Source organism: Hemitrygon akajei, unplaced genomic scaffold (assembly GCF_048418815.1).
Source record: "Hemitrygon akajei unplaced genomic scaffold, sHemAka1.3 Scf000069, whole genome shotgun sequence".
Taxonomy (NCBI): Eukaryota; Metazoa; Chordata; class Chondrichthyes; order Myliobatiformes; family Dasyatidae; genus Hemitrygon; species Hemitrygon akajei.
Window position 1 is genome coordinate 2,641,549 of NW_027331955.1, and position 25,055 is coordinate 2,666,603.

Below are 25,055 nucleotides of genomic sequence, written 5' to 3' on the forward strand. Positions count from 1 at the left end.
TATTAGAGGAAGGGTTTTTACTCAGAGAGTGTTTGGTGCGTGGCATGCACTGCCTGAGTCAGTGGTGGAGGCAGATACACTAGTGAAGTTTAAGAGACTACTAGACAGGTATATGGAGGAATTTAAGGAGGGGGTTATATGTGAGGCACGGTTTGAGGGTCGGCACGACATTCTGGGCCAAAGGGCCTGTAATGTGCTGTACTATTCTATGTTTTATGTATGGAATCTTGTCAAAGGCCTTCTGAAAATCCGAGTACACAGTTTCGTTCGATTCTCCTTTACCTCTCCTGCTTGTTATTTCTTCAGATATTTCCAACAGATTTATCAGTCGAGATTGTCCTTTGAGGAAACCATGCTGACGACGGCTTATCTTATCACGTGATTCCAAGTACCGTCAGAGCTACTTAATAATAGACTCCAACACCTCTCCAACCCGAGATCAGCCTAACTGGCCTACAATTTCCTTTCTTCTAACTCTTTCCCTTCTGGAAGAGTGGAGTGACACATGAAAAATTCCAGTGTTCCGGAAACTTTCCAGATCCTAGTGCTTCTTGAATGATCATTACTAATGCTTCCACAATCTCTTCAGACACCGCTTTCAGAATCCTGGGATCTGCACCATCTGGTCCAGGTGACTAATCTTCCTTCAGACCTTTTAGTTCCCCAACAACCTTCTCTCCACTGATGGTAACTTCACACACTTCATGAACCATGACACCCGGAAATTCCACCATATTGCTCGTGTCGTCACAGTGAAGACTGATGCAAAATACTCAATCAGTTCGTCCGCCATTTCCTTTCCCCATTACTATCTCTCCAGCATCTTTTCCCAGCGTCCGACACCTAGTCTCACATTTTGCTTCCGACTGTATGTTTCGAAAGAAACTTGTGATATCCTCTCGGAATGTCGCTTATTCCAAAGGGCCAAATGATTTAACACGGGAAAGAGTGATGGGCTGATCCAAAATGGGAACCATGGAGGGAGTGAGGGAAGAACTTCAGTAAAAAATTGTTGTCAGAATGTCGTCTGGGAGGGAGAGATGCACTCACTGAAAATGTTCACCTGTGTTAAAATGCCCGAAGGGAGTTTATGACGACCTGATTGACAATCAGAGAAGGTGTGAGCCGCGGATTGAAAATGGCCACCCGTGCTGAAATGATGCACTGACCTCTTCAGGCTGTAGAGCGGGGAAGGTGTCTTCAATGGATTTCTGTGCCAACTGGAGGCGAGGTTTAAAGGTGCGAGTTGGTTAGCGTCAATCGAGACCATCTTCTACAGGGGACATGGAGAGCGCGAGAGCGTGATGGGAAGAGATTGGGGAAGATAGTGGGGAAAGCGAAGTGTAGAAGAGGAGAAAAGATGAGTGAAATCATCATCACCCCTGCGTCCTCCATCTCCACTTACCCTTCACATTTCTGTCCCTCTCTCCACCAGTCTTTCCACTCACTCTGCACTCTTTCAACCCCCTCGCTCTCCGCCCACACTCTCGCCTCTAGCTCTGCACCGCTCCGTCAGCAACCCCCTCACCACCACTTTACTCTCCTCTGCACATCCTTTGCCCTTCATTCCCCTTTCCCCCGGTCTATCCCTCTCTTCCCATCCCTCCGCTCCATTAACCCTACTTGTAAGCCTCATAATTTGTATAATCTCTATCAAATGTCCCGGAAATCTACATTCCAAGGAATAAAGTCCTAACCTATTCAATCTTTCCTTATAACGTAGGTCCCCCAATCGCGGCATTATCCGTGTAAATTCTCAAAGTATTCTTACAAACCTATTTACATATTTCATGCAGTTAAGTGACCAAAACTGCAGACAACACTCTACATTAGGCCTCACCAACTTCAACATAACATCCCATCTCCTGCACCCAGTACATGAAGTCCAATGCGTCAAAACATTTCCTTACGACCCTATCCACATAGGACGCCATTTCCAACGCATTGTGACCTTGTATTCCCCGAACCCATTGTTGTACACATCATCAGTGTCCTACTTTTAATCTGTAAACCCTAGCCTCCTGGTTCCTACCGAAGGTCCATTTGCTATTTATCCAGCTGATCCAAATCCCTCTGCAAGATATGTTGGCCTCCTTCGCTGTCCAATATACACTCACTTGGTGTACATACAGAAACTTGGTTAAGTACATGGATGGGAGGGCATGATCTGACGGATTTACAGTTCGACACAGAGATCGGGAGCAGTGCGTGGAAATCGCAATACCCCCAACCCCCGCCTCACCCCACAACGCCCCCTACCCCACCCCAGCGTCGGGTCGCAGAACCGGGGCCATGTGCGGTAAAAGTTTCGCTGTGGGATTCCGAGACGAGGGCCACAATCTCAACCATGACTAACATATTCGCCACTGTGGATAAATAACTGGTTAGTCTAATCATTCTGACCAGACGCACCACCTCTCACTCATCCATGTCTCCTCACTGCCGCTCCCCTTCACAGTGGACTCTTCTTCCAGCCTCTCCCTCTTCCCATCCAAATCGCTCCACTCTCCTCGCCACCCTCCACACTGCACTCATTCACTCATTTACGCTGCAAACTCGTCTCCCCCTTTCCTTTCTCTTGACGCGATTTTCACTCACCTCACCTTCCTCGCCACCCCTATAGCTCACCCCCACCACCTCGGTATCCTGCACACCCATCCTTCCTCACCCCTTTCTGTAGCCCACCACGCCGCCTCCCCCCCCCCACCAATTCCACCTTTCCATCCCAGTCTCCGTAAAAAAAACCCTCCCACTCCCTTTCTTTGAGCCCTCTATCCCTTTCTCTCTACCTCGCTCTCCTCACTCTCCAGCTCTCTCCCCTTGCTCCAACCATCTCTAAATCCCCCTCTCTATATCCCCCGTGACTGTCCACTCTCAACATCATACATTGCCAGGTGTGATGATGCGGCCATCACTGAATTGTGGCTGAAGGATGATTGCAGTTGGGAGCTGAATGCCCAAGGTTACATTTTATACAAGAGGGATAAGAAGGCAGGCAGAGTGGGTAGTGCGGCTCTACTGGTAAAGGTAGGGTGATGTTACATAGGACCGGAAGATGTTGAATCCTTGTGGATTGAGTTAAGAAACAGCAAGTGTAAAAAGACGCTGATGACAGTTATATAGAGGCCTCTAACAGTGGCTGGGAGGTGGACCACAGGTTACAACAGGTAATAGAAAAGGCGAGTCAAAAGGGCAATGTTATGGTAGTCATGGGACATGTTAACATGAAGGTCAACTGGGAAAATCAAGTTAGTAATGGATGTCAAGGGAGTGAGTTTGTTGAATGCCCGAGGGATAGCCTTTCAGAGCAGTTTGTCGTTGAGCCTACTGCGGAATCAGCTGTTCTGGATTGGGTGCTATACAATGAACGGGAGGCGATTAGGGAGCTTAAAGTAGAAGAACCTTTGGAAAATGTGATCGCAACACGAGTGCGAGCAACTAAAATCATCAGAAGGGAAAAAGATGAAATATGAAAGCAAGCTGAGAAATAATATCAACGTGGAATATAGAAGTTTTTCCCCAAGTGTATATTAAAAATAAAAGAGAAATTGGAGTGGATCAAGGACCGCTAGAAAACGAGGCAGGAGAAATTATAACCGGGTACAATGAGATGGCTGATGAAACTAATTGAGTATTTTGCATCAGTCTTCACTGTGGAAGACACTAACAACACGCCTGATGTTGTGGTGTGTGAAGGAAGAGAAGTGGGTGCAGTTACTATTACAAGAGAGAAGGTGCTCAAAATACTGAAAGACCTAAAGGTACACAAGTCACCGTGACCAGAAGAACTGCACCCTGTGGTGCTGAAAGAGGTAGCGTTAGAGATTCTGCTGGCATTAGAAATTATCTTGCGATAATCATTAGACTCCAGCATGGTGTCGGAGGACTGGAAAACTGCAGATGCCACTCCACTCTTTAAGAAAGGAGGAAGGCAGCAGAAAGGCAACTATAGACCAGTTAGCCTGACCTCAGTTGTTGGGAAGATGTTAGAATCAATTGTTAAGATTGAGATGATGCAGTATCTGGTGACACAGGACAAGATAATACAAAGTCAGCATGGTTTCTTTCAGGGAAAATCCTGCCTGACGACTCTTTTGGAATTCATGAAGGAGATTACAAGTAGATTAGATAAAGGTGATGAATTGGATGTTGTACATTTGGAACTCCAGAAGTCCTTTGACCAGGTGCACACACATGAACTGCTTACCAAGTTAAGAGTCCATGGTATTACAGGAAATTCACTAAAGTGGTTAGAGCATTGGCTGATTGGCAGGACGCAGGGAGTTAAAATAAAAAGGACCCTTTTCTGGTTGTTTGCCAGTCACTAGTTCCACAGGGGTCAGTAATGGGACCGCTTCTTTTTATGCTTTATATAAATGAGTTAGATAATGAAATAGATTGTTTTGTTGCCAAGTTTTCAGATGATGCGAAGGTTGATGAAGGAGCAATAGTGTTGAGGAAACAGGTAGGATGAAGAACGACTAAGATTAGGAGAATGGGGAAGAAAGTGGCAAATGAAGTTCAATGTGGGAAAATGCAGGGTCATGCAATTTGGTAGCAGAAACAAATGTGCGGACTATTTTCTAAACTGGGAGAAATTCCAGGAATCTAAGATGCAGGGGGAGATGGGAGTCCTTGTGCAGAACACCATGAAGGTCATCTTGCAGGCTCAGTCGGTGGTGAGGAAGGCAAATGCCATGTTAGCTTTCATTTCAAGAGGTCTAGCATACAAGAGCAAGGATCAGATGCTGAGGCCTTATAAGGCACTGGTGAGGCATCACCTTGAGTATTTTGAACAGCTTCGAGCCCGTCATCTTAGAAAAGATCTGCTGCCATTGGAGAGTGTCCAGAGGAGGTTCACAAGGATGATTCCAGGAATGAAAGGGTTATCACACGAGGAGCGTTACATGGCTCTGGATCTGTACTCGCTGGAATTCAGCAGGATGAGGGGAATATCATTGAACCCTTTCGAAAGGTCCGGACAGAGTGGGTGTGGAAAAGATGTGTTCCATCGTGGGACAGTCTAGGACAAGAGAGCACAGCCTCGTGATAGAGGGGCGCCCTTTCAAAACAGAACCGGAAAAATTTCCCGAGCCAAAGTATGTTGAATGTGTGGAATTCGTTGACACATGCAGCGATGGTGGTCAGATCGTTGGGTATGTTTAAGGCAGAGATTGTCAAGCTCTTGATTAGACATGACAATGAACATTACGGGGAGAAGAGCGGGAACTGCGATTGAGGAGGAGGGGAAAAGGTTTAGTTTTGATTAAATAGCGGAGCAGACTCGATAGGCCAGATGGCCTCATTCTACTCCCATGTCTTATGGTCTCTCTTTCGCCTCCTCTCTTTTCCCCACCATCTCTCCACACACTCACTTTCATCTGCAGCTACCCGCTCTCCACTTTCCACACACAACTTTCTCAACACCTCACTCTCCTCCCATTCCTCAGCAATGGAGGGAGGTAGCGTTCTACCTCTACCTCCACCCTCATATAAAGATCACTTAACAAGTCAGTAGCTCTGTAACCGCGAACGCTGCAGATTCCAGATTCTCGGTAATGTTCGTAATATTGAGGAAATCACAGTTAGGAACGCCACGGGCTAGCTTATGTATGTTGCCAGCGGCGGTGGAGGGGGGCGCTGGTAGTGGATTCAAATGCAAGACACAGACACTGAAGTACTGGGAGCAGGGCTAAGATTATCCAGAATGCAACGGAAGTCAGGAGGAAAGGACGCTGGACATGGATACAGGCCGTGGACGAGACAAGCAGACCGAGCCTGGTCTAGGACTTAGACTGTGAAAACAGGACCTGGATGAGGAACTTGGAACTAGATGTCTGGACTAGGACTCCGAGCCAGAGACTGGACAGGGATCCGGAACATGGGTCTTGACTCGGGCTCGGAACCTGGATCCAGTCGAGGATTCGGGACTAGGAACAGACTAGACACAAGATAGCACTGGGAACACAGGGACGTGGCTTGGACTAGACCAGGATCTTGGACGTGGCTAGGGCTGGACGAAGAATCCCCAGCACCAGGCTGGGCGAGGTACTCCTGGGCTCAGTGAGGCACCAGAACTGGATGAGGACACGAAGCTCGGACTTGGACGGTGCTGGAACACGGCGCCCTGACTTGATCTTGGAACACAGAGCCTTGGTGTTGGAGTACAGGGTCACAGAGCCGGGACCCCTCCTTGGGAACAGGTCTGAGAGCCGGCGTTCTACACAGAACACAGAACCAGGACCCCTCCTTGGGAACAGGACTTAGGGCCGGGGATCTACACAGAGTCAGGACCCTCCTAAGGCCAGGACTCTTTCCTTGACGGACACTAAACACAGGGACACAAAGAGATAGATTCAAACTCAGCAATAGATACCTCCATATCTTGGCATGGCGAGGCTCCAGTCTCACTCCGGCGGTTGAACTTGACGGCGATACAGGCAAGGACGCTGGCGAGGTTACAGGCAAGGTAGCAGGCGAAGGAAACTGACGAAGGTTAGTGCCAAAATAACTGTTTTTTAAAAAACTTTTTTTATTGAGTTTTCAGATAATTACAGAAAGAAGAAAAAAATACCCTTCCTCCTCCCCTTAGCACCTCCCCCTAACATCCCTATAGTAAAAGAAAGAAAGAAAGAAAGAAAGAAAGAAAGAAAGAAAGAAAGAAAGAAAGAAAGAAAGAAAGAAAGAAAGAGTGCCTGGATATCGGAAGATCCCCACATGCTCCACAGAGTTCGTAATAACTTTAGCATATATATTTATTTATTTCCCCAAATAACCAATTATTTTATCTTCAGAGCACCTATATAATCAATCCTGCCTTTTGTAAATAAGGGTGCCAAATTTTCAAAAATGTTTCATATTTATCTCTTAGATTATAAGTATTTTTTTCAAGTGGAATACCGCTGGAAATTTCATTCTTCCAACGATCTATACTTAAGTATGCATCCGATTTCCAAGTAAATGCAATAGCCTTTTTTGGCTACTGCCAGTGCTATTTTTATAAATTCTTTCTGATATTTATTCAATTTGGGTTTCGATTTTATCCCTTCAATATCGCCTAATAAAAATAATATTGGATTATGTGGAAGTTGTGTTCCAATAATTTGTTCCAATAAAACTCTTAAATTTGTCCAAAAAGGTTGAACTTTAGAACAAGACCAAGTAGAATGTAAAAAAGTACCAATTTCTTGGTTACATCGGAAGCACTGATCAGATAAATTTGGATTTAATTTATTTATTTTTTGTGGTGTAATATATAATTGATGTAAAAAATTATATTGCACTAATCTTAACCGGACATTTATTGTATTTGTCATACTATCAAAACATAGTCTTGACCAATTTGTTTCTGCAATTTTAATATTCAAGTCACTTTCCCATTTTTGTCTTGACTTATGGACTCCTTGTTTAAATGCCTGTTTTTGAATCAAGCTATACATACAAGAAATACAATTTTTAGTTTCATCTTTTTGAATTAAAGTTTCTATTTTATTAGATTTCGGCAATAACATTGTTTGACCCAATTTTTCTCTTAAATAAGCCCATAATTGGAAATTTAAAAAAGAGAGTTGTTTGATACTTTATATTTATTATTTAATGGATCAAATGACATTAATATACCTACTTCAAAACAATCTCCTATATATCTAATCCCTTTTTAAAACCAATTATATAAAAGTTGATTATCGATTGTAAAAGGAATAAGTCTATTTTGAATTAAAGATCTCTTTGCTAATAAAGATTTCTTTGTCTCATCATCAACATTTATCTTATTCCATAAGTCAATCAAATGTTTTAATATAGGAGATTCTTTCTTTTCCCGTATCCATTTAGATTCCCATTTATATATAAAATCTTCTGGTGTAGTTTCTCCTATTTTATTTAGTTCTATTCTAATCCATGCCGGTCTATCTTTCTCAAAAAAAGATGCAGTAAATCTAAGGTGACTTGCTTTATAATAATTCTTAAAATTTGGAAGTTGTAACCCTCCTAGATCAAATTTCCATGTCAATTTTTCCAACGATATTCTTGACATCTTACCTTTCCAAAGAAACTTCCTCGCATATTTATTTAACTCTTGAAAAAAAACTTCTGGGGTAATTGTATTGGTAGTGATTGAAATAAGTATTGTAGTCTAGGGAATATATTCATTTTTACGGTATTTACTCTACCTACTAATGTTATTGGTAATATCATCCATTTATCAAGATCTTCTTGAATTCTTTTCAATAATGCTAAGTACTTTAATTTGTATAAGTTCTTTATATCATTATCAACTCTTATACCTAAATATTTTATACCATTTGCCGGCCATCTAAACTGAGTTATTAATTGACATTGACTATAATCTCCTTTAGTAAGAGGTAAAATTTCACTTTTATCCCAATTTATTTTGTAACCTGATATTTTCACATATTCTTCTAATCTATAGGATAATTTACGCAAAGAGTGCAATGGGTTTCTTAAATAAAGCAGAACATATCAGAACATATCTGGGTCCATTCTAATTAATTCAGCTAATGGTTCTATCGCCAACACAAATAAAGCAGGTGTTAATGGACAACCTTGCCTAGTTGACCTTGTTAACTGAAATGGTGTTGACATTTGACCATTTGTCACTACTTTAGAGATATTATGAACCATGGCAGTTAAAAACAGACCAGACTTCTAAAGCGATAAATGCAATTCGAACAAGAGTAAATAAAATTACTTATAAACCTTTAGAAATTAATGAAACTTTCAAGAATTTTTATTCTAAATTGTATAAATCAGAATCACAAAATGAAAATGTCAAGATAGAAAGGTTTTTATCACAAATAACTCTTCCAGAATTAAATACGGAAGAACAGAGGGATTAGATATGCCTTTTACATTAAAAGAGGTTGAAGAAGCTCTAGGATCATTTCAAAGTAATAAATCTCCAGGAGAAGATGGTTTTCCGCCTGAATTTTATAAAAAGTTTAAAGATTTATTAATTCCTCCTTTTATGGAGTTAATACATAAAGCGGAAAGAACTCATAAACTTCCAGAATCTTTTTCGACAGCTATTTTAATAGTATTGCCAAAAAAAGACAGAGATCTTTTAAAGCCAACATCATATAGACCTATTTCTTTGTTAAACACTGATTATAAAATAATAGCAAAAATCTTATCTAACAGACTATCTAAATACTTACCAAAATTAATACATATGGATCAAATAGGATTTATTAAAAATAGACAATCGGCAGATAATGTAACTCGGTTATTTAGTATAATTCATTTGGCTCAAAAGAGGGAGGAAATTAGTGTGGCAGTTGCTTTAGATGCAGAAAAAGCATTTGATAGATTGGAATGGGATTTTTTATTTAAGGTATTGGAAAAATATGGATTAGGGGTATCTTTTATAAAATGGATTAACATAACTGTTGAGATAAGCTGCCGAACTAACTGCCAGGGATTCAGAAGTGCGGGAACAGGAAGAATGGAGAGAACAGTCCAGCAGCCTGAAGCTGAATTCCGAAACGATTTATGGAACCAGCCCAAAACGAGAATCAGGTGCCTCAATTTAGGCAGCTACTGGACCCAGGGAAAACAGAAAATCCCGGAATGAGGATCGATGAACCGGACCGTAAACCGGAATGCGGATTTCACGGACCGGACCATGACACTCACTCCAGTACAATCGCATGTTTATTATGATTGTTTTTATCAGTTAATCTGAGAGGGGGTAAGTTCAAAGAAGATGTGAGGCAAGTTCATTCACACAGAGATTGGTGGGTGTCTGGAATGCCTGGGGTGATGGTAGAGGCAGATATATTAGAGACTTTTAAGAGACGCTGAGACAGGCACATAAATGTGAAGAACATGGAGGGAGATGGACATTGTGCAGGCACAAGGAATCAGTTTAGAGGCCATTTGGTTGCTAATTTATTTGGTTGAGCTCAACATGATGGGCCGAACTTTGTTGACGTACTTTGTTACGTCAGCAATATTTCAATGTTATTTTCAGTTCGGTGCGTTGTTTTACCGTATCGAGCTGCAGAAATCCTTTCAGCATTTTGTCCAACTTTGCCAACTCATTCCTGATTCCCACATCACCCTCTGGGACTGGGAGCCTTTCCCCATCACCAGGTCTGAGGAAAAGCGGGGAATCCTCTGTCACGGTTTCCTTCTCTGTGAGTTCTGTGATTTCCTGTAAACATCGAAGGTGTTGAGTGACGGACTGAGTGAAGGAGAATGGAGAAGACATTATCTGCTCAATGATGAGACGTTCCAGTGACTTTGATCACAGGAACAGTCACTGGGCAGCCTGTACACCCATTCTGTAAATTACTGGTTTCGGTAATTAGCAGCAAAGCACATGACTGTGGAAATTACAAATCAGAATATTATTAGAGTCACAGAGCCCAGCAGCACTGGAACAGGCTTTTCAGCCCTTCTAGTCAATACGGACCCGTTTTTGTTTTTACTGCCAACAACCTGCATACACTTCCCATCCATGTCCTCACCCAAATTTCTCTTTAGTGTCTAACTCGAACCCACATCCACCACTTCCATTGGCAGCTCATTCCACACTCGCACCAACCTCTGAGTGAAGAATCCCCCTTCAGATTCCCCAAAAATATTTCACCTTTCACCCTGAAATATCAAGTATGACAGTGGGAATGTGTGTATTGAACCGGAGGAAATAGCAGAGGTACTTAATGAATACTTTACTTCAGTATTCACTATGGAAAAGGATCTTAGTGATTGTACTGATGACTTGCAGCAGACTGAAAAGCTTGAGCATGGAGATATTAAGAAAGAGGATGTGCTGCAGCTTTTGGAAAGCATCAATTTGGATAAGTCACTATGGATATGAACATTTGGAGAGGTATCATGTGATTAGTAATAGTCAGCATGACTTTGTGAAGGACAGTTCGTGCCTTACGAGCCCGATTGAATTTTTTGATGATGTGACTAAACACATTGATGAAGAAAGAGCAGTAGATGTAGTGTATATGGATTTCAGCAAGGCATTTGATAAGGTAAACCATGTAAGGCTTATTGAGAAAGTAAGGAGGCATAGGATCCAAGGGGACATTGCTTTGTGGATCCAGAACTGGCTTGCCCTCTGAAGGCAAAGAGTGGTTGTAGATGGGTCATATTCTGCATGGAGGCCGGTGACCAGTGGAGTGCCTCAGGGATCTGTTCTGGGACCCTTATTCTTTGTGTTCTTTATAAATGACCTGGATGAGGAAGTGGAGGGATGGGTTGGTAAGTTTGCTGATGACACAAAGGTTGGATGTTTTGTGGATAGTGTGGATGGCTGTCAGAGTTTACAGCGGGACATTGATAGCATGCAGAATAGGGCTGAGAAGTGGCAGATGGAGTTCAGCCCAGATAAGTGTGGTGGTTTATTTTGGTAGGTCAAATATGATGGCAGTGAAAATGTCGGGACTGAGATGAGGGGAAATGTCTCCACGCCGAGGGTGGTGAATGTCTGTAAATCCCCACCACCGAGGGCGGTGATGACTCGGTGATCGTCTTCACATAAAACAGAGGCTGGCAGATTTGTGGCGACCCAAGGGATCGAGAAAATGAGGATCGGCAAAAGCATGTGGCTGAGATGGGAGAGTAGCCTCCATCTTGCTGATGGGTAAAGGGGCCGAATGGCCTCCTCCTGTTGTTTCTCACTTAATGTTTCAGTGTTCCTGTCCAGTGAGGCCAGAGGAATGTGAATAGAAACGAGTGTTTATAAACATAGACTAATTTAAATGACAAACACGAGGAAATTTGCAGATGCTGGAAATTCAAGCAACACACACAAAATGCCGGTGGAACGCAGCAGGTTAGGCAGCATCTATAGGGAGAAGCGCTGTCCACGTTTCGGAACGTTTCAGGACTGACGAAGGGTCTCGGCCCGAAGCGTCGACAGTGCTTCTCCCTATAGATGCTGCCTGACCTGCTGCGTTCCACCAGCATTTTGTGTGCGTTGACGGATTTAAAAGAAACCTGCTCATTTTCTGTGTGGGTCTGAATTGTGTGTCGGGATGGAAAGTGAATCAGAACTATAACTCTGAGAACTCTGTGACCTGGGGCTGGAGGGAAAGGGATCGAGGAAGATATGGACGGAAAATCTAAATACGTATGGAAATGATATAGGGAAATAATGAAATAATGTGGGAAATGCGGCGGTGGGTAGGGCAGTATGTGAAGGGCGAGGAACAGTCACCGGTCACATGGGAGACCCTCCAGCGAAACGTGATCATGTTTTACCGCAGATCGGCAGCATTTGCGGGTTTGTTTCCGTGGCCCCGCCCACCGCATGTGACGCAAAATAACCACATTGCGCATGCTCACAGGCCCAAGCTAGGCAGTGATGATTTTTTCGTTCTTTGTGGAAGTGGGTCAGCGGTGGGTCCGGGTTCGGGATCGGGATCGGGATCGGGAGGGGGTCCTCGCCCCCTTGAACGGGGAGCCGGAGACGGATTATTCTCTGCGGGGCAACACCAACAAATTTCCCTTCGGTGAGTATTGAAGCCGGTCCCGATCGGGGAGGTCTGACGTTGAACAGTGAGTTAACTTTCCCGAACTCAAACAAGAGAAAATCTGCAGATGCTGGAAATGCGAACAACGCGCACAAAATGCTGGAGGAACTCAGCAGTCCGGGCAGCATCTAGGGGAAGAATACAGTCGACATTAGCGGCCGAAACCCTTCGGCAGGACTGGAGAATAAAAGGTGGGGGTGGGGAAGAGAGAGAGAAAGACAAGGTGATCGGTGAAACCTGAAGGGGGAGGGGATGAACTTTCCCGAACTGGCGGCCTCGCCTCGCTTCCTTCACAGAATCTGCCGGGGTCGGTCCGGGTTGTGAGACCTACACACCGAACCGTCTGAGATGAGCCGCCGCTCAGCCCGTGTTGTTCTGGTCCTATTAGCCGGATGAAGTAAAACATGTTTCTGTATTGTTACTGACAGAGAATTGTATAATTGCTGTTCTGTGTGTTATCTGAATGTACTTGCCTGTGATGCTGCTACGTCAAGTACACTGTTAAATGCAAAACCCTGAACAGTGTTGATAATCAGAGGGATCTTAGACTCCAAGTTCATCGCTCCCTGAAAGAGACTGCACAGATTGATCGGGTGGTTAAGAAGGCAAATGGCATGGTTGTCTTTATCAGTTTAAGCATTGAGTTCAAAAGTCGGGAAGTTGTGTTGCAGATTTATAAAACTAGTTAGACCACATCTGGAGTGTTTCATTCAGTTCTGGTCGCCCCCATTCTCGGAAGGATATCGGGGCTTTGGAGTGGGCGCAGAAAAGGTTTACCAGGATATTGCCTGGATTAGAGGGCCTGAGCTTTAACGGGAGGTTGGACAAAATTGTGTTGTTTTCTCCGGAGCCGTGCCAGCTGGAGTGAGACTGGATGGATGTTTATAAGATTACCAGAGGATTAGAAGCCATGTCTCAGAAAGGCAGCGTCCATTATCAAGGACCTCCAGCACCCAGGGCATGTGGTTTTCTCAATGTTACCAGCAGGTAAGGAGGTACAGAAGTCTGAAGGCTCACACTCAGTGATTCAGGAACAGTTTCTTCCCCTCTGCCGTCCGATTGCTAAATGGATATTGAACCCCTGAACACTACCTCACATTTAAAATATATAGTATTTCTGTTTGTTGCACGATTTTTAATTTATTCACAGAAACATAGAAAACCTACAGCACAATACAAGCCCTTCTGGAGATCTGCACTAAAAACTGAAAATGTTTGAAGTCATGCTGCCAAAATGTTATTAACCTGAATTGTAAAGATTGTTTCTCTCCCCACTGCTGTTCCTTACATGCTGAGCAGTTTGGTAATTCCAATTTCTTTTTATTACATTCACTCTGGATTGGTTTATGTTTCCTGAAATGTACCGGTTTTAATGTGGAAGTGGAAATGGCTCACTCTGTGACAGTTGAACAATAAAGTAACCACAACTTTTCCCTGCGAATTACCCTAGTGCCAATTAGTTTGTTATTCCTAGAAATGTGTTCAGTACAGTTGTTGTGAACAAGGTTTACAAGAATAATCTCAGGAATGTTCGGCGTTATGTATGAGGAGCATTTGATTGTTTTGGACCTGTGCTCAATGGAGTTCAGAGGGACGGTGGGGGTGGTGGAGGGATGTATGGTTAAGTAAACCTGCTGAATGCTGAAAAGCCTGGATACAGTGGACATGGAGCGGATGTTTCCATTAGACTGTGATCTGACAGCACAGTCTCGGAATAAAGAAGCTTCCCTTTAAAACTGAGTGGAGAAAAAAATTTGGCCAGAAGATGTCTGATCTGTGGAATTTGTTGCCACAGAGGTTGGTTGAAGCTGCCATTTGGGTATATTTATGACAGAGATTAACATATTCATGATTGGTGAGTAGCTCAGGGTTACAGGAGGAAGGCAGGAATATGGTGTTGGAATGAAAATCAGCTGTGGTTAAATGGTGGGGCAGACCAGATGGATCAAATCACTTAATTCTGTTGCTGACTGAGTGATGGCTCCTCCTTATCCCATATTGTTTTGTTCTTAGTAACATTAACCAGAAATGTTTGGTTCTCCTTTTTATTGTTATTGTGCTTCATTATCTCTCTGGTTCAAGTTAGACCTGCGGTGAGAGGTTTATTGGAAGAAAAACCCCAACTAGAAGCAAACCACGGCTGAAGACGAGGGAACAGCAACAAGTGAACCAGCCTGAGGACTGAGAGCATTAACTGGAGAGAACAGCTCTGCCTCAAGAGACTCTGAGATTCCATTGATTCAGTCAGGAGAAAGTTTGGTGAGTCTCATTTACTCAAACACTGATCTTTTAGACATTACATAGCTGTGTAAGGGAAGGTGGGATATAGTTGCAGTGAGACTGAATGTGCCCAGAACAACCAGTTATGCCTCTGTCAGACCCAGTTGCAATCACTCCAGGTCTGGTAATGAGCTTCCAGCAGTCCAGCCCTTTAAAACCACTCCTATTCTGTGGAAGTCGAATCTGGATAAAGTCAATCTGAGACCATACAGTACAAACTCTTTATTCCAAGCACCCGGGGCTTACTCAGTTAGTCGCTCAAACAGGAACAGTCTGTGACTGTTCCCACCCAATCCACTAACTGACTAACAATTCCCCTTACACCACAGATATATCCGTCCAGATACCCCCACACAAGACAGGCTGGAGCCAAAGATATTTACTACATGACAGGCTGGAGTCCCTAAAGACAAACTACAAAATAGTCATAATGGTTTACACACACAGAACAGACTGAAGCTATCCTATCTCTACATGTGAATGCGCAAGGAGATAAGCATCTTGAAACCCTAGCTAGCTGCCCGCAAGAAGAAATATGGCTCAGCACATCGGTTGATCATCAGCAGTTTCTTTCAGAAAAACAGGCTGCTATTGTTTAACGAAGTGTTAACCATTTTACAGACTTTATCCTTCCCTCCTTTTGATCATTACATTATCAACAACGCGGTAACTTTTTACAGAGAAAGCAACTGACGACAGCATTGACTTATCAGTGGGTAAAGACAGTATACAACAGTAATTGTAACAAAGATATGTACAACTATTAGGACATAATGCAGTATCATGCCCCACATATTACCAAACAGGCCTTCAAAGATCACCATTTCGACCCTTCGGTGAACCCGTGTAAATCCTGCCCTACTTTCTTGATGCTGTCAATCTCCTTTGCAGTGTGCTCGGAGAGGGGTGTAATGTTAGTAGATTCATCAGGGATATACGTGCAGCATTCTGTGTCAATAACAGCACAGGTTCCCTATTTCTCAGCTGGGATAAACTTTAAAGCTGTATGATTCTGTGTGACTGTTTGCCAGTTTGCAATCATTTCAGTGGATGTTTCTGTCAGGGCCCCTGCAGTATTGTGGCCAGCTCCTCAAGTGCTGTATCCAAATTGATTATCTCTCGTGAATTCCTGGCTACTCCATAGGAGAGAAAAGTAATCATCCAAAATCAATCAGTCTCAGTTGTTCCTCTTGGCTGCTGGGCACCTGCAGGTATGGCCAGGATGCATGTTTCCCAGTATTGGAAGTTCCATTTGATGGGGGCCTGAGACACCATCCCTCAAAACACTGACAGCCACAGTCATCTCTGACTGGACCACAGGTCCTCATCTCACTTCCCCGGATGTTATTTGAGAAAGCCCAGGCTGAGAGTTCCTCACTCTGGTTGAGCAGGATTACTGACATTGGAACCATAGTTTTACCATGCTGTGGAATTTCAGCACAAACCCAGCAGGACCCTAGTTCTACCTGTTTGGCATAGGTATGACAGAAAGACGGAAATGTGTTAACTTGGGGGCCCCCGGACGCTGGGGTGAGCCCTCTCAAAGACATAAACATGAACACCACTAACAACCAATACATTCCCGTTAGTCCGAGAGAGACCTTCTACACAGTTCCTTCAGTAACATGTTTGGCGCCTAATGATGTATCCACCAAGATTGCCCCTTCAGTTTCACAGCTGTGGGAGTGGTCGGTAACACCTGATATGGTCCTCTCCTCCGAGGTCCAAGATTCCCTTAATCCCAGTTCTTCATCAGGAAAAAAAAGTCCCACGTTCCATGGTGCGGAGTAGTTCTCTTCCTTGTAAGCCTGTCATACCTGTGAATGTATGCTTGGAAAATCTTGGTTAGTTGGCATATATATTTCCCCATGTCTTCCCCTCGCGTATGAATATCCAATTTTGCTGGTAGACTTTCTGGGAGCAATGATACACAAGGTCTTAGTCCCCAGGGTGTTTTCATGGGCCATCCATAAATGATTTCAGCTGGTGACAACCCTGTTTTCCCCTGTGGGGTAACCCTCATGTGGAACTGGGTAACGGAAGGACCTTCAACCAAGTGAGTCCAGTCTCCGCTGCTGGTCTGGCCAGTTTACTCTTCAGAATGCCATTGGCTCTCTCCACTCTGCCAGCGGCCCGTGGGTGGTGTACACAGTGGAATTGTTGCTGGATAGCTAGTTCGTTACATACGCCTTTGTTTACCTTCATCACAAAGTGTGGGTCATTGTCAGAGCTCAGCATCTCTGGCAGGCCGTACCTGGGAAGTATTTCCCGTAATAATACCCTCACAACAGTCATAACAGTATTATTGGTAGTTGGAACAGCTTCAACCCATCTACTAAACACATCTATAATAACTAAGCAGTATCTATAGCAATGTGCTCTAGGCAATTCAATAAAATCAACTTGTAGACACAAAAAGTTCCACCTGGCAAGGGACTTGTACCATGTTTGCAGGGTACAGGATACCAACTATTCCCTCCTTTCCCAGGTGTGTACAATTATGTATATAATTGACCAATATTGGTAAAAACTGTGTAGGAACACAAACCTGTCCCACTGGGTGATCCAAAAACCTATGTTGGGGTCTTTCTGGCACCCCATCTGGGACCTCAGTTTTCACTTCTCCTCAGAGGCGTCCCCCTGAGAAGAACAAAACTCGAGGTAGCTGTAGAGCAGTGAGTAAGTTGTTTACAAAGGTGGCATTACTAATGGGGTGGCCAGAGGAAGTCAGGAATCCCAATGTTCCCAGAGAGCCCTGTAGTCATATACAATTCCAAATGTATAACGGGAGTCTGTGTAAACGTTCCCACTTTAGTCTGTTGCTGGGATACAGGCACGAGTCAGAGCAAACAGCTCAGCCTTCTGGGTGGAGACAGCCGCTTCAAAAGAGGCTTGCTCAATTACTTCACTGTCCGTCACTATCGCATAGTCAGAATATCATTTTCCTGCTGGATCCACAAAGGAGCTTCCATCCTCATAAAACGTTGCCTCGGGATTGAGGGGATATTGCTAAATGGATGGGAGAGTCTGTCCTTCTTTCATGGTGATCCAGACAGGGGGACAGTTGGTGCGACAGATTTCTTGGCCTGAAATTACACAGGGATGGGATACAGCGTCTTGGGATCGGTCAATATTAAAAGGTTGTCTTAACAGATATCCCGTCTTCACCTCATACTCCTTCCCGTATTGGACTAGACCTGCGGCCAAGTGTTGCCAGTCTACATCGGTGCTGGAGGCTTGTTTCGTTAGGGTGTAGGCCAGGAACCCTGGGCTCTTTGGCTTGAACCCAGTGCAAACCCTAATGGTGGTATGGGGAACTACCAGTTCTGTCTGTCGCCAAAGGAAATCTGGAAATTCGGCCAGTAATGCAATACCGTCTCTTCCTTTAACCTGTCTAATCACCATGACTGGGAACTTCTGTCCGTCGAGGGGTGCATAATATTGGCTTTCCTCAGTGGCGCACACCGTAGGGTCAAAGCACAGAGTCACATGAGGGTCGGCTGCTGGCAGAAGGAGTGGAGTCCAAATTAAGTGCCCTCCACTTGGGGGCCGAAAACTGGGGAAGCTGTCGGTTGTTCACCTGTCAAGGGTGACAGCATTGTCTCTGCAAAGAATCTCGACTTCCAACAGACGGAGCAAGTCTCTCCCTGCTAGATTACACCCCCGTCTGGTGGTGACTGTAAATGAAACCTCACACTGGCTCCCCTGGAATTCCACCTGCAGTGGCTGGGTACGTGAATATGTACGTTCCGTGCCTTCAAACCCTGACAGAGTGATTATAATGTCTGATAGCTGGAATCCCTTTTCCGATACTATTTCCTGATTGAGTGTTGTGGTTGCCCTCATATCAATCATAAACGGAACTGGATTTCCAGCAACTTGCAATATTACATTGGGCTCTTCCTGAGGGTTGGCACTCATGGTTGGAAGCATCTTCTTGTCAATTTCTAAACGGGTTGTTGTCCCCACCTGTCCCTTGGTAGGTTTTTGCTCCCATTTCTGTTCCTCAGATAAAGCCCGTTCGCATCCTTCTTCCCACTGAACATGTTCACTTTAAATATTAGTTCCCTTCGGGGTTGATCGAGATTCGAAAGTTGGGTCCTAATAATATGTCAAAGCTTGTCGCAATCGATTTCAGTAATTGTCAGGCCAATCCATATTATTTGTTTTAATCATGTTGGCTAACTTAGTTGGTAAGCATTGGAGCAGTAGGGCATTGAACTGGGGGGACAGATTCCCTTCATTAAAGTCTTGGTCTCCTGCGAAGGTGCCGTAGCAGGCCACAAATTGCTCTCAATAGTCTGGTCCCGATTCCCCAGGCTTAGGTTTGCATTCAGGTACTGCTGTTCAGGAGGATTTAAACTAATGTTGCAGGGGGATAGGAACAAGTGCAGAGAGACAGAGGGGTGCAAAATGAGAGTAGCAAAATTCCATATCCACCGTCAACCCTTTAAGTATCATTTGCCAATCTATCTTAGCTAATTCATATCTCATACCTTCAAAGCTACCCTTCTTTAAGTTTAGAACCTTTGTTTCTGAATTAACTCTCCATCTTAATGAAGAATTCCACCATATTATGGTCATTCTTGCCCAAGGGGCCTCGCACAACAAGATTGCTAACTAACCCTTCCTGTTTGCTCAATATCCAATGTGGAATTGCCTGCTCTCTAGTTGGTTCCTCAACATTCATATGCAATGGCAAGCATTTAAAGATTGCAAGGATGAACTACAGCAAGTGTTCTTCCAGTTTGGCAATAGAATAAACCAGGGAAGGTAGTGCACCCGTGGCTGACAGGGGAAACTAGGGATAGTATCAAGTCCAAAGAAGTAACATACAAATTAGCCAGAAAAAGTGGCACACCTGAGGACTGGGAGAAATTCAGAGTCCAGCAGAGGAGGACAATGGGATTAATTAGGAAAGGGAAAAAATATTATGAGAGAAAGCTGGCAGGGTACATTAAAACTGACTGTAAAAGGTTTTATAGATAAGTGAAAAGAAAAAGATTGGTTAAGACAAATGTAGGTCCCTTACAGTTAGAATCAGGTGAATTGGTCATACGGAACAAGGACATGGCAGACCAATTCAATAACTACTTCAGTTCTGTCTTCACTAAGGAGGACATAAATAATCTTCTGGAAATAGTAGAGGACCGAGGGTCTAGGGAGATGAAGGAACTGAGGGAAATACATGTTAGTAGGGAAGTGGTGTTAGGTAAATTGAAGGGATTAAAGGCAGATAAATCCCCAGGGCAAGATGGTCTGCATCCCAGAGTGCTTAAGAAATTAGCCCAAGAAATAGTGGATGCATTAGTGATAATTTTTCAAAACTCCTTAGATTCTGGATTAGATAGATAGATAGATACTTTATTCATCCCCATGGGGAAATTCAACTTTTTTTCCAATGTCCCATACACTTGCTGTAGCAAAACTTAATTACATACAATACTTAACTCAGTAAAAAAAAATATGATATGCATCTAAGTCACCGTCTCAAAAAGCATTAATAGCTTTAAAAAGTTCTTAAGTCCTGGAGGTAGAATTGTAAAGCCTAATGGCATTGGGGAGTATTGACCTCTTCATCCTGTCTGAGGAGCATTGCATCGATAGTAACCTGTCACTGAAACTGCTTCTCTGTCTCTGGATGGTGCTATGTAGAGGATGTTCAGAGTTATCCATAATTGACCGTAGCCTACTCAGCGCCCTTCGTTCAGCTACCGATGTTAAACTCTCCAGTACTTTGCCCACGACAGAGCCCGCCTTCCTTACCAGCTTATCAAGACGTGAGGCGTCCCTCTTCTTAATGCTTCCTCCCCAACACGCCACCACAAAGAAGAGGGCGCTCTCCACAACTGACCTATAGAACATCTTCAGCATCTCACTACAGACATTGAATGACGCCAGCCTTCTTAGGAAGTACATTCGACTCTGTGCCTTCCTGCACAAGGCATCTGTGTTGGCAGTCCAGTCAAGCTTCTCGTCTAACTGTACTCCCAGATACTTGTAGGTCTTAACCTGCTCCACACGTTCTCCATTAATGATCACTGGCTCCATATGGGGCCTAGATCTCCTAAAGTCCACCACCATCTCCTTGGTCTTGGTGATATTGAGACGCAGGTAGTTTGAGTTGCACCATATCACAAAGTCCTGTATCAGTTTCCTATACTCTTCCTCCTGTCCATTCCTGACACACCCCACTATGGCCGTGTCATCAGCGAACTTCTGCACATGGCAGGACTCTGAGTTATATTGGAAGTCTGATGTGTACAGGGTGAACAGGACCGGAGAGAGTATGGTTCCCTGCGGCGCCCCTGTGCTGCTGACCACCGTGTCAGACCTACAGTCTCCCAACCGCACATACTGAGGTCTATCTGTCAAGTAGTCCACTATCCAATCCACCATGTGAGAGTCTACTCCCATCTCCGTTAGTTTGTGCCTTAAGATCTTGGGCTGGATGGTGTTAAAGGCACTAGAGAAGTCAAGGAATGTAATCCTCACAGCACAACTGACCCCCTCTAGGTGAGAGAGTGATTTGTGCAGCAAATACGTGATGGCATCCTCCACTCCCACCTTCTCCTTATATGCAAACTGAAGAGGATCCTGGGCGTGCCTGGTTTGTGGCCTCAGATTCTATATTATCAGCCGCTCCATGGTCTTCATCACGTGCGACGTCAAGGCAACAGGTCTGAAGTCATTCAACTCCTTTGGTTGTGGTTTCTTCGGTACCGGGACAATACAGGATGTCTTCCACTGTCTGGGTTCTCTTCTCTGCTCCAGGCTCATGTTGAAGATACGCTGTAGTGGTTCTCCCAGCTCAGTCGCACAGGCCCTCAGTAATCATGGGGAAACTCCATCCGGTCCAGCCGCCTTGCTGGTACAGATCTTCCTCAGTTGACCTACCACCTGTGCAGCCATAATCCTGGGCGTGGGCAAGGTCTCCTGTGATTGGCTATTTTCCTGTGAGGGAAGTAAGCCTGGTGTGGATTTCTGCGGTGAGGATGAGATTGAGCTGTCGAACCTGTTGAAGAAGTTGTTCAGCTGGTTCGCTTTCTCCACATCTCCACTTATGTTCGCCGTCCGCTTTGCACCGCATCCGGTGATGATCTTCATCCCATCCCACACCTCCTTCATGCTTTTTTCATGCTTTCCTGAGGATTGGAGGGTGGCTAATGTGACCTCACTTTTTTTTAAAAATGAGGGGAGAGAGAAACCAGGAAATTATAGACCGGTTAGCCTGACATCGGTGGTGGGGAAAATGCTAGAGTTGGTTGTGAAAATGTGATAACAGCACATTTGGAAAGAGGTGAAATAATTGGACAAAGTCAGCACGGATTTGTGAAAGGAAAATCATGTCTGTCGAATCTTACAGAATTTTTTGAGGATGTAACTAGTAGAATGGATGGGGAGAATAAGTGGATGTCGTATATTTAGATTTTCAAAAGTCTTTTGACAAGGTCCCACACAGGAGATTAGTGTGCAAACTTAAAGCACACAGTATTGGCGGTATGCTATTGATGTGGATAGAGAATTGGTTGGTAACCAGGAAGCAAAGAGTGGGAATAAGCGGGACCTTTTCAGATTGGCAGGCAGTCACAAGTGGGGTACTGCAAGGCTCAGTGCTGGGACCCCAGTTGTTTACAATATATATTAATGATTTAGACGAGGGAATTAAATGCAGCATCTCCAAGTTTGCAGATGACACGAAGCTGGGCGGCAGTGTTAGCTGTGAGGATGCAGGGTGACTTGGATAGGTTAGGTGTGTAGGCAAATTCATGGCAGATGCAATTTAATGTGGATAAATGTGAGGTTATTCACTTTGGTTGCAAGAACAGGAAAACAGATTATTATCTGAATGGCCAATTAGGAAAAGGGGAGGTGCAATGAGACCTGGGTGTCATTGTACACCAGTCATTGAAAGTGGGCATGCAGGTCCCTCAGGCGGTGAAAAAGGCAAATGGTATGTTGGCATTCATAGCACGAGGATTCAAGTACAGGAGCAGGGAGGTTCTACTGCTGTTGTACAAGGCCCTGGTGAGGCCACAGCCGGAGTACTGTGTGCAGTTTTGGTTCCCTAATCTGAGGAAAGACATTCTTGCCATAGAGGGAGTACAAAGAAGGTTCACCAGATTGATTCCTGGAATGGCAGGATTTTTATATGAAGAAAGACTGGATCGACTAGGCTTATACTCGCTGGTATTTAGAAGATTGAGGGGGGATCTTATTGAAACGTATAAAATTCCAAAGGGATTGGACAGGCTAGATGCGGGAAGATTGTTTCCAATGTTGGGGGAGTCCAGAATGAGGGGTCACAGTTTAAGGATAAAGGGGAAGCCTTTTAGGACCAAGATGAGGAAAAACTTCTTCACAGAGTGGTGAATCTGTGGAATTCTCTGCCACAGGAAACAGTTGAGGCCAGTTCATTGGCTATATTTAAGAGGGAGTTCGATATGGCCCTTGTGGCTAACGGGATCAGGGGTATGTAGAGAAAGCAGGTTCAAGGTTTTGAGTTGGATGATCAGGCATGATCATACTGAATGGCGGTGCAGGCTTGAAGGGCCTAATGGCCTACTCCTGCACCTATTTTCTATGTTTCTATGTGTGGAAAATTAAAATCTCCCACAATCACAACCTTGTGCTTACTACAAATATCTGCTATCTCCTGACAAATTTCCTTCTCCAATTCTCGCTCCCAATTAGGTGGTTTATAATACGCCCCTATAAGTGTTACTATACCTTCCCCATTCCTCAATTCCACCAAAATAGGCTCCCTAAATGAGCCCTGTAATCTATCCTGTCAAAGCACCGCTGTAGTATTTTCTCGGACAAGCATTGCAATACCTCCCCCTCTTGCCCTTCTGATTCTGTCACACCAGAAGCAACAAAATATTGGAATATTTAGTTGCCAATCACACCCCTCCTGCAACCATGTTTCACTAATAGATACAACATCATATTTCCAGTTATCAATCCATACTCTAAGCTCATCCACCTTTCTTAAAATGCTCCTAGCATTAAAATAGATGCATTCAAGAAACTTTCCACCTCTTCCTCTATGTTTATCCCTAACAGTGCAAATAACTTTATTATCTCTTTTTTTCCCTTCTCCCCTACACCTTCAGTCTGAGCGCTCCTATATCAGGGAGGAAGTTCAAATCATCTGTGTGTTAAAAGTTTAGCCATCATGTTGACTGAAGGCAGCTGCAGGTTCATGAGGGACTGTTACTGTCAGATTCTGCAGTTCTTCTGGCGGCTCATCGCACCCAGGACTGAACCCTGGTCACTGAGCATTGGAGGAGTCTGTTCAATTGATGTTAGCCTTAAACTAGACTGGCATTTAATATTGTGGATCTGTGAAAGATAAATCAGTTCAGTATCAAATCCCGTGTCTCAGGTACTTACTGTCTCTACCACACTCACAATGTACACTAGAAAGGCCACTCAGCCCATCTGATTCCTGCCCATGTTTCTGTTCCATATCAGTATATCAAAATCTATCCCTGCCGTTCCTCTCTCACCCTCCCTGAGATGACAGGTTGCAACTAGTCACCACTCCGTGGGATAGGAGATTTCCCGTGAATTTCATGGAAACATATAAATGCACAACACATTACTGATGCTTTGTCCCACATTGCTGTGCCGACCATGTATCTTACTCTAGAAGCTGCTTAGAATTACTCTGCCGCATAGCCACCTATTTTCCTAAGCTCCTTGTACCTATCTGAGAGTCTCTTAAATGACCCTATTGTATCTGCCTCTACCACCGTCGCTGGCAGTGCATTCCACACACACTCCACTCTTTGCTTAAAAAACTTAGCTCTGACATCTCCTCTGTACCTACTTCCAAGCAGCTTAAACCTATTCCCCCTCATGTTAGCTGTTTCAGCCCTAGGGAAAAAGCCTCTGGCTATCTACACGACCAATGCCTCTCATCATCTTATACACCTGCATGATTTTTTCCAGGGTGAATAAGACAATGAGCTCACTGTGGTTTTGACGTTCTCTCTCTCTGTCTCTGACGTCACAGTCCCGCCTCACTCAGGCACTTAAAGTGACACTCACAGTAAGCGAACCTGCTGTCTCGTAACACAATGCACCTCTAAAGTCTGACAGCAGACTAACGAGTGAAACTTCGATGGTGCAAAGTCAGAAACCAAAGAGTTGCCAGCCTGAGTCAGGGCTTTGGGGCTCCAGAGAGAGATGGGGTCTAGAGTTTACCAGGAGGAGGAGGAATCAGACCAGCAGGATGTGGCTACAAAAGAGAGAAAA

General features: G+C 44.2%; 1 protein-coding gene across 1 annotated transcript in view; it reads left to right on the forward strand.

Annotated features, from left to right (window-relative positions):
* The first annotated feature begins 12,347 nt into the window (after positions 1 to 12,347).
* Positions 12,348 to 25,055, forward strand: part of LOC140722116 (uncharacterized) — a 265,387-nt gene continuing 252,679 nt past the window's right edge. The window contains exons 1-2 of the mRNA XM_073036910.1: positions 12,348 to 12,491; positions 14,599 to 14,771. The gene's annotated coding sequence lies outside the window, so the exon portion shown is untranslated. The remainder of the gene's footprint in view (positions 12,492 to 14,598; positions 14,772 to 25,055) is intronic.